Here is a 9,714-nt window from a genome sequence, read left to right as displayed (position 1 = left end):
AAAGCCCCAAGCTCCAATTTTTTTTTTAAAGATTTTATTTATTTTTTTGACAGACAGAGATCACAAGTAGGCAGAGAGGCAGGCAGAGAGAAATGAAGAAGCAGGCTCCCTAAGCAGAGAGCCCGATGCGGGAATAGATCCCAGGACCCTGGGACCATGATCTGAGCCGAAAGCAGAGGCTTTAACCCACTGAGCCACCCAGGAGCCCTCCATTCTCATCTTGACAGGACAAAAGCCAATTTCATCCTGATGAGTATGTTGGTGTCCTTTTACTTTCTTCCATTTTGTCTTTTTGAAGAACCCTATTATGAACCATCAATATGGTCTGATGGACACCTCTACACCGGTCTCTTCAGGCTCCCTGGCATTCATCCCTTCATCTCCTTGATGGTGACATGTGGGTCTCTCAGTTCTGCTTCACCTGCTGGGCAAGAAAAACAAATGTTCCCAGTACAGTCTCTAAGGTTTTAGTTCCCTCTAGAACATCCTGCTATTTATTTAATCAACCTTACACATTTGCAGGCTCACATTTCACATCATTTAGTCTTCTAGGATATTTTGATTCAAAATTCAGTAACAGTGATAGGAAATCTGCTTCTCCTGCTTATAGTGTGGACAGCTATAAGCTCTATCTTGAAAGGTCACACTGCCCTGCTATGATGATGACGCATGAAACCACAAACAGTCTACTTCTGAGGAGCCACAGTCCCTTTCCCCACACATCTACCCTATAACCATCCATCTCCCACGCCTCCCAACTTAGAGGAGACATCAAGCCCTGGTACTATCAGTGCTGTTGTCACCTCTTGGTCCCACTGACCACTGGGTTCAACCACCAGCAATAGACAGGTGGATAAATGCCTATGTAAGCTGTGGGGCCAGTGACCGGGATCCACCACCTCCTGACAAGTGACTCCCCTGGTAGGGTCATTGCCTTGTGATTACCAATGCAGGGCCCTGGGGTCGTCTGACAAAGCTCCCTCTCCAAGCACACACCATTCTTTGGACTGCACATCCCTCCGTCTCCACATCCCACAGCTCCGTGACCATGGCTGCCACCACCTCACTGCCCCGCTCCTCATGCATCTGCCTGACCTACCCAGATGTTACTTCCTCTTCTTAGTCCCACTCTTAGATTATGGCAATGGCCAAACATACAACCTGAGACTGGACAGATGAGCCTGACAGCACTTTATTTATCCCATAAATTCACATCTCTGAGAACAGGATATCACTCACCATATAAAGGCCCACATGGGAGCTGCATCTAAAAAAGAGTGAACAAACCGGGGCTGTGAGATGTTATCCTTGTAGAATGAAAAGGTTGGGAGCACTCTGAATCCCACAGGAGGATGGGACTGGCTTGTTTAAGCCTGTGGGCTGGTAGGAACTGAACCTGCTACAAAGAGATAAGCAGGAACTGCACCATGTTCCCTTTGTGAAAAGGGTTGTTGGGCTAGAAGCTATTATCCCATGAAGCAGTGTGGGGAGGAGAACTTGAACTCAGGCCATTTGAGCACTTGGTCTCATCAAACGTCAAGAAAGTGCATTATATAGGGTTTAGGCCTTCTGCCACAATTTGGCAGATAGCATCCACAGTACTCTTGGCAATACTCACACAGGATCCCATAAGACCACCAACTTCCCATGGGTCCCCATAGCAGTGTTACTCCAAATCATTTTACGAAGACCTCACCCTGTGGCTCTGATCCTTGCCTCAGACTCAGACACACAGAGCCACGTGTGGATCTCAGATAGCCAGAGTTCCATTCTATTTCCTTGATGTACTTGCTGACACCTCAGCAAATAAAAAATTTCTCTTTCCCCATCATTCCAAGACCACCCCCATGAATTGCCCATCCCAGGCCTAGTGATTCTCACAGATAATCCTATTTTCCCCTGACCAGGCTGAATGAAACACTTCAGACCCCACCAAAGTCCTCAAAAAATCTTGCACAGTCTAAAAAGTGGCTCTAAGTACCAGCTCCGCCCTGAGTGTCATCTTTCATCCATTACCCCTTGTCTCTGCATCCATCGGAAAGCCACTCTTCCCTGGGAAGCTTTGGCTACCTACCAGACTATATCCTGCCTGATACACCAAATCTTTAGGTCCACTTACCTACATTTATAAAGCCTAATACCATCACCAGGTACCCAAACAAGAGACCCAGTCCTGGGTCCCCATTCTCCACACCTGCCTCCAAAGAGCTTTGCCACCACAAACAACCTCAAGCTTGCCTCAATGTGACCCACAGCTTACTCATCGTGGTACACACCGTAGCTACCACATCGTCCATGTCTCTAATCTGAATCCCTCCCCGGACTTCCTGACCTGTGTGTTAGTTGCTCATTTGAGCAACCACTCGAGTCAATGATTTGTAAAAAACCTCAGACTCTTTTTTTTTTTTTTAAGATTTTATTTATTTATTTGACAGAGATCACAAGTAGGCAGAGAGGCAGGCAGAGAGGGGGGGGGGAAGCAGGCTCCCTGCTGAGCAGAGAGCCTGATGCGGGGCTCCATCCCAGGACCCTGAGATCATGACCTAAGCCGAAGGCAGAGGCTTAACCCACTGAGCCACCCAGACGCCCCAAACCTCAGACTCTTGAAATGGCCAGAACAAAGCTCCTGATATCCTCAGTGAACACCAACTTGCTCGTGTGAATTTCCCACCAGCTTAAGACCAAGACTTGATCTTTCCTTCTCAGCTGCTTGTATCCACCGATCTTTGTCCCACCATTTTTCCTCACATTCCTCTTTTCCGTTTATCTCCTAACTCTGGCAAAAGACCCAAGGGGCGTAGCATCCCAGCATGGAAACCAAAACTACCCTTCAAGCAGCAACAAAACCACCCAGACCAGTCTGAGCTTAACCCCAGACACAGGGACTCACGCCTGTGCAGACTGGCCAGGGAGTGACTGACAGTTACCTTTACCTCATGATAAAGCTATAAATCACTCCCAGAGGTGGTGACAACTGCAAATAAAATACCCAATGTGTGAAGAAGTTCGTTCTGTCAACCACGTGCCCAGCTCCTTGTGTGTCCTCAGTCCCACATGCTTAGACGTCACTCTTCCTCCACTCTAGGTCCTTTATAACCTTCCCCGGCTATGGTCTGGAGAGCCAGTCTGACACCTTTGTTGTGACTGTGTCTCCCTTCCATTGTAGCTGTTGCCCCAATAAAGCCTTGTCTGCTTTTAAATTCGAAGTCCAGCCTCGCCTCAACTGTTACTGTGTCCATGGACAGGATTCTAGTAACACAGTGATGCAGCTCCCATTCCTTAGACCAAAGCTCTGAGATCATCACTGATTATCTCTTTTGTTCCCTCACTGTGCACATCAGAAAGTCTAGTTGCCCCTCTTAAAACACACAGCCAGAATCCAACCATTTCCCAGGCAACAACCCCTCCATGCACCCTCACCTGACTAGAGCAGGAGCCTGACAATGACTGTCATTCGTTAGGACCCAATCAAGCCTATAGTCTGTTTTCCACTGTGAAGCCAGATGAAGCCTCCCAAGACTTTGGGATTGAAATTTTTTTATTACTTCTAGAATACACACCCCACACCCAACATCTCTGGCAGTCACTTGACAAGACACCTATTCATTTGCTATTTACTCCTACCTGAAAGGAAGGAGACCTGTGGTTTCTGAACATTCCTGACCTCAGTTTTTCCTGGAAGCACTGGCACATCCTAGTACCCACTCCTGGGTTAACTTTCCACACCTGTTTGCAGACGGTTACCAGAAAGGAAATGCCTGCCTGAGGTATGGCAAGGACGCTCTCCGCTGAACTGTGGACTTCCGACCACAACCTGGGCTTAGGGGTTCTCCAGGTTCACCAGATTCAAGGAGGGAGGAATGGCATGAAGAGCCTCGGGACACCACAGTCAGAGGACACTGGGGTGAGGATCTGGGGCAGTGAGGGACCAGGACACCCTCCAGTTCCCTGTGTAGGTTCCAAGCCCTTCTCCAGCCACGAGAACCTGTGCTGAAGAGGCAGGCCCTTAAGAAGTGGGTCGGGCTCACTGGACCCCTGCCTGGCCCAGGAGCCAGCTGACCTCAGGCTTGGTTCTACTCTGCGCCTGAGTACTCGTGGTTTTGCCTTTTACCAGCTGTGTGACCTTGAACAAAGACCAAATCTCTCAAGGCCTGGATGTCCTTACCACCCCTTAGGTCCCTCCTTTGGCCAAAAGTCCCCTTGGCGTCCAAAGTCCTCACGAAGGTACCTCACCTCGGCCCGCCAGTGCAGGCGTGGATCCGCCGGACGCTCTCTCCCCTGAAGGCAGAATCCTCCCCACTCAGGCCCCCTGCAGCCCCAGCCCCGGCGGCCCCTCAGACCCGAGCCCGCTCCCGCACGCAGCCCGCCGGCGCTTACACACGCGCCCCCACCCACCGGCGCCTCCCTGTCCCGGACACCGGGGCTTGGGCCGCAGGGCCGCGAGCAGGCGCCCCGCGCTCGGGCCTTCGGGGTCAGGGTAGGGGGCAGAGAAGAGGGCCCGGGGGACGAGAGCTTACCTCAGCTGAGTCCCTGGGCGCGGCCGCCGCCATAGGAGCCTCTCGGTGGAGCGAAGTGATGACAGCTGAGCGGCCCGGGCAGTCGCAGACACAGAGGTCCCCAGGCGGTCCCCGCAGGCGGCGAAGTCCCCGACCCCTAGACTGGCCTCTCTACAGCTGGGATAAAGCCCGCTTTCGCGCAGACACTGCCCCTCCCCGACCCTGCCCTTCCCTGCCCTGCCCTCCGGAACCTCCCACAAGCTGACAAAACAAGCAAGCCGCCCAATTATTGGTCAAGGACCCGACGCCGGAAGTGCCGCCCCGACCCTTTGTGCTCAATCACGGGGCGCCTCTGTTCTAAGCCTTCACTGGCTCAGAGACTCTGTTGTCAACGCAGGGCGTTCTGGGAAATGTAGTTCCCACAGTTCGCAAGGCCTAGGTAAGGGGATTCCCCACCTGACCCCGGGCGGGCGAGAAGGCCAACCTTGACTGCGAGGCCCTCTGGGGAACGGAAGGCCCCTGCTCAAGGGCAGAGGGTCGGTTGCCCCTCTTTAAGGGGCCATATGCGGGTATCTGGAGGCTAGTCACCCAGGCATCCATGCCATTAATGAGAACAACTCTATCATAAAGAGGCCATGAGCAGCAACACGAATTTGCCCAAAACTGAGGTGCCATTTTCTGCCATACTGACAAAAATTGTAATGCGTGCAGGGCCCAAATCTACTATAAACCACTGCATAGTAACTAGAACACCCAAATTTAGAGACAACTTAAACTATAAGGCTTTTCTTATTTTACAAACCGAAGCAACCCATGGTAGGCAGTTCTCCAGTGGGAGACCTGGGAGCTAGGAAAGTATCACAAGCACCAAGTGAGACAAACGTGCCTGACAAGGTTCTTGTCAAGTTGCTGGTAGAACTCGTTTGGTTTCCTCTGGGCCAAACCTGGGTGAGGTCTTTGCCAACTGGTCAGAGAGAAGGGAATGTGGACCTCGCAAAGACTCAGGTTACTCCTAATTTGCTGCAATACGTCCCAGAACAGATGTCAGCTTCCTGAAGCCCGCTCTGGTGGTGACTGATGCACACTATGGGGACCTGCCATGTGGTAGAGATGGAGGGGCCTTGGCCACAGAAACTGGCAGGGACATAAATCTGGAAAGAGCACTGGGCAAGTTAGAAAGTGCAACATAGCCACACACGCTTCCTGCATAAATGAAATATATGGGGAATCTTCCCACTATGGAGGTTTAGATGTATGAGATTCAACGAGGACAGATGACTACTCAGAGAGGCTTTGATCCATTTTTGTTACACTGAACAAGGAGATTGCATGTTCCCTCCACAACTAAGGTCTTTCTCCAGTGTGAACTCTCCATTGATAATTGAAGGTGGAACTATAGCAAAAATATTTAATATATTCACTACACTCTTAAGGCTTTTCTCCAGTGTAGACACCTGGTTCTGAGCAAGTGTTTCTGTGTAGCTGAAGGCTTTCTTGCATTCTCCACAGTTGGGATGACTTTCTGCCAACCCACATGTGATGGTTTTGTTTGGCCTCCTCTTCTTGCAGAAATACCTTGGGGTGGCCAGTAAGTGCTTCCTAACCTCCCCACAGGTACAGGGCTTCTTTAGCATCTGGAACTTGCAGCTCTTCACACATGAGGGCCCTTCCATGTTGCTTCTGAAGCTTTTCACCAATATGCTAATCCTGGTGACCCTGAGAGTTTACACTGAAATAAAATTGTTTGGGGGGGGCCTGGGTGCCTCAGTGGGTTAAAGCCCCTGCTTTTGGCTCAGGTCATGATCCCAGGGTCCTGGGATCGAGCCCCCGCATCAGGCTCTCTGCTCACCAGGAAGCCTGCTTTCCCCTCTCCCTCTGCCTGCCTCTCTGCCTACTTGTGATCTCTGCCAAATAAATAAATAAAATCTTCAAAAAAAATGTCTGATACATGCTGCTCTCTGATATACAATTTCTGTCCATGATGTTTTCCATGGTGCTCAGCCAACTGTAAGATGTGCTTCAAGATATGAATACATGTATCACAAGGGTGGATTTTTTGGAGGAAGTGACCTGCCTTGGGAGTCCTGATCTGTGCTATTCCTAAACAGAAGGTACCTGTGTTCTCTGCTCCACACCAATAACCTGAAAGCAAAGAAGTGACAGTGCAGCACGTGTTGATGTTATTGGAGGAATGTGTCCACACTGATTCATTGAATTACAACAACTGAATTACTCAACGGAAAGGCAACCAGAAATAAATCCGGGGGATGCTTTTCAAGAAACGGGAGTAAGGTTCTGGTTGCAGAAGTGGCTACCGTGCATTACTGGACCCATAAGGGCACATATTGGTAGCAGCCTCCCCAGGAAGACACAAGGGCAGGGCGTGTGCCATAGGTAAGCAAGGCAGATGTACAATGTCTTCTTCCACCAAGGCCTCTCAGCGGGAACTTGTCTGCTGGTGACTTTTAAGGCTATGCAGAAGTGTGTGAAAGCCCAGGACAATCCAACTGCAACAAACAAGTGGGAGTTCAACGCCAATGTCAGGCTATGTGTACACTTCAGGACACAATGTATGCAGGTCAATGTTGCAGACTGCTTCAGAAGTGGCGGTGAGAGGGATGGGTAGGATGAGGAGTACCGACGAGGGAAGATTTTCCCTAGGTTTTGACAAGTCAGAAAAATATCAACAGTGGAAAGACAGCAGACGCCTGGGTGGCTTAGTCAGTTAAGTGTCTGCCTTCAGCTCCCATCATGATCCTAGGGTCCTGGGATTGAGTCCCACATCATGCTCCTTCCTTAGCAGGAAGACTGCTTATTTCTCTGCCTGCTGCTCCCCCTGCTCCTGCTCTCTCTCTCTGATAAATAAATAAATAAATATCTTTGAAAAGAGAGAAAGGAAGGAAGGAAGGAAGGGAGGGAGGAAGGAAGAATGGATGCATAGATGAATGGATGGGCGGGTGTGGCCACTGACAATGGCACCAAAACCCTGGCTGAACAAGACAGGTTGCTGGTGCAATCGAACACAGCCCTGACAACACACTCTGCCCAGATGCCATCTACCAGGGCCAGGCTCCCTCTGATCCCACCCTGCTGTGGCTTGGGTCATGTCCAACCTGTGATGCAGAAAGAATTCTTCCCAAGGTCTTGGTTGAACAACTATGTGGGACATGGAGGTTACAAACACTGGAGGGAAAAAATGCCAGATGAGTGGCAGTAGAGGGCCAGGGCAAGTCAGCATGCAACAGATCACAGAAAAGAGATTTAAACGAAGAGAAGTGAGTGGGAGGCTCGAAAAACAGCCCATGGTCCACGTAGTAGCAGCCATGAGAATACAAGTAACCCCTGGCACCAGCCAGCACAAAGGAACATCAGCTGAAGGAAGCAAGCAAAGTCTAAGGTGCAGCAGTGCCATGGACAGAAACGCAGTCACCGAGGGTGCCTGGGTGGCTCAGTGGGTTAAAGCCTCTGCCTTCGGCTCAGGTCATGATCCCAGGGTCCTGAGATGGAGCCCCGCATCAGGCTCTCTGCTCCACGGGGAGCCTGCTTCCTCCTCTCTCTCTCTCTGCCTGCCTCTCTGCCTACTTGTGGTCTCTGTCAAATAAATAAAAAAAATATTTAAAAAGAAAAGAAAAGAAAAGAAAGAAACACAGTCAACGGCTGGGAGGAAGGCAAGCAGGGCAAGACGCTTTGGCTCACTCTAAGACTGCTGATGCTGAATCTTTCCCTGTGAGGCTTCTGGGCAGATGTTGGGGCTGTAGAGGAGGGAGGAGGTCAGTGCAAACATCCCAGCCCTAGCAACCACAGCACCTGCCCAGGAACTGTGGATGGAAGCAGTGTCCATGGTCCCACTGTGAGAAGGAAGCCCACAGCATGCTCTGGGGAAAGCAGGGTCGGGGAGGGGCATGTGAAGCCCGGATCAGGGCACTGGGGAGAGCATGAGTGCCTTGCCCAGTGAGGATTGAGAATGTAAGCGCCAAGTTCTTCTGATTCATGCTGTGGTACAGGTATCCCTGAACCTCATCCAGGAGCCCCCACTCCTCCCACAAGTACACAAGCATTTCCTCAATGTGCCTGTCATGATAGCGACAGATGAAAACTTGTCTTCCTCCAGAGGTGCACAGCTCAGAGGGGATGCCAGTCCCTGGTCCCACTGATGCCCATGCTCTCCTAATGGCCCCATTAGTACTCTGCTCATCCTCACCACGAAAAGGCAGGTAGGCAGATGCCATCTAAGCAGTGGGTCTGGCCCTGAGGGCTCAAACCCTCTTGCCGGGCAATAACCCTGGGATCCCCAAGATCATGAATCCCAGATACGACCCAAACCTGGCTTCACAAGATCACCTTGAGTTCCCAACAGCAAGGCCCTGGAGCCATCGGTCACACTTCCTTTCTATATGTGCATCATTCTGTGAACCATACTTCCTCATAGCTCCTGACAGCACAGTCACATGTTAACAGTCACCACCATATCCCCCTGCCCCACTCCATAGGCATCTCTCTGGCCTCACCTAGGGACTCAGCACAGGACATCCAGAGAGTGCTTGACAAATTCAAACAGGACCCAGCACAACCCAGACCGCAGATGGGTCCCACGGCCCAGGAAAGCCCTGAATGTTGCTTTGAAGGCCTCACAGCCTACCTCTGAACCTTTCTGCAAGGTTAACCACCCAGAACTCCATGTGAGTTTGAGACACCCGTGCCGTCTTCCCACTTCCATGGTGCATTTGCTCTCCCCTCAGCAGCCATTATCCATTAGTCTCTAATAAACTTTCATTAAAATCTGAGCATCACAATGGGGCACCTGGGTGGCTCAGTGGGTTAAAGCCTCTGCCTTCAACTCAGGTCATGATCCCAGGGTCCTGGGATCGAGCCCCGCATCGGGCTCTCTGCTCAGCAAGGAGCCTACTTCCCCCTCTCTCTGCCTGCTTCTATGCCCACTTGTGATCTGTCACATAAATAAATAAAATCTTTAAAAAAAAAATCTGAGCATCACTGATCCCCCTGCCTGCTATAGTGACTCTCACAGATGATAACCTTTCCTCCAGACCTTATTCACCAGCAAGACTGAAAAACCCCAGACCCCACCAAAGCTCACCCCAAAATGACACTGATTCTGTACAGTTGTGGACAGCAGGAGCCTCAGTGTCCTTTTGTCTCAATTAAGCCCATGCCTCCACAGCCATCCCACATCCACTCACCCCACGGAAGCCTTGATCAC

At 50.8% G+C, this 9,714-nt stretch overlaps 1 long non-coding RNA gene across 1 annotated transcript; it reads right to left on the bottom strand.

The window, feature by feature from the left end:
* Positions 1-254: 254 nt before the first annotated feature.
* Positions 255-4,777, bottom strand: LOC122912122. Its single transcript, XR_006385547.1, has 3 exons — positions 4,518-4,777; positions 1,240-1,267; positions 255-424 (listed from the first exon to the last, which is right to left on the bottom strand). It is a non-coding gene; the product is annotated as an uncharacterized LOC122912122 (long non-coding RNA).
* Between the last annotated feature and the right edge of the window lie 4,937 nt (positions 4,778-9,714).

The sequence above is a fragment of the Neovison vison genome, chromosome 7 (genome assembly GCF_020171115.1).
Source record: "Neovison vison isolate M4711 chromosome 7, ASM_NN_V1, whole genome shotgun sequence".
Taxonomy (NCBI): Eukaryota; Metazoa; Chordata; class Mammalia; order Carnivora; family Mustelidae; genus Neogale; species Neogale vison.
The sequence above is the reverse complement of the archived record's forward strand: the minus strand, read 5'-3'. Positions and strand labels throughout refer to the sequence as shown.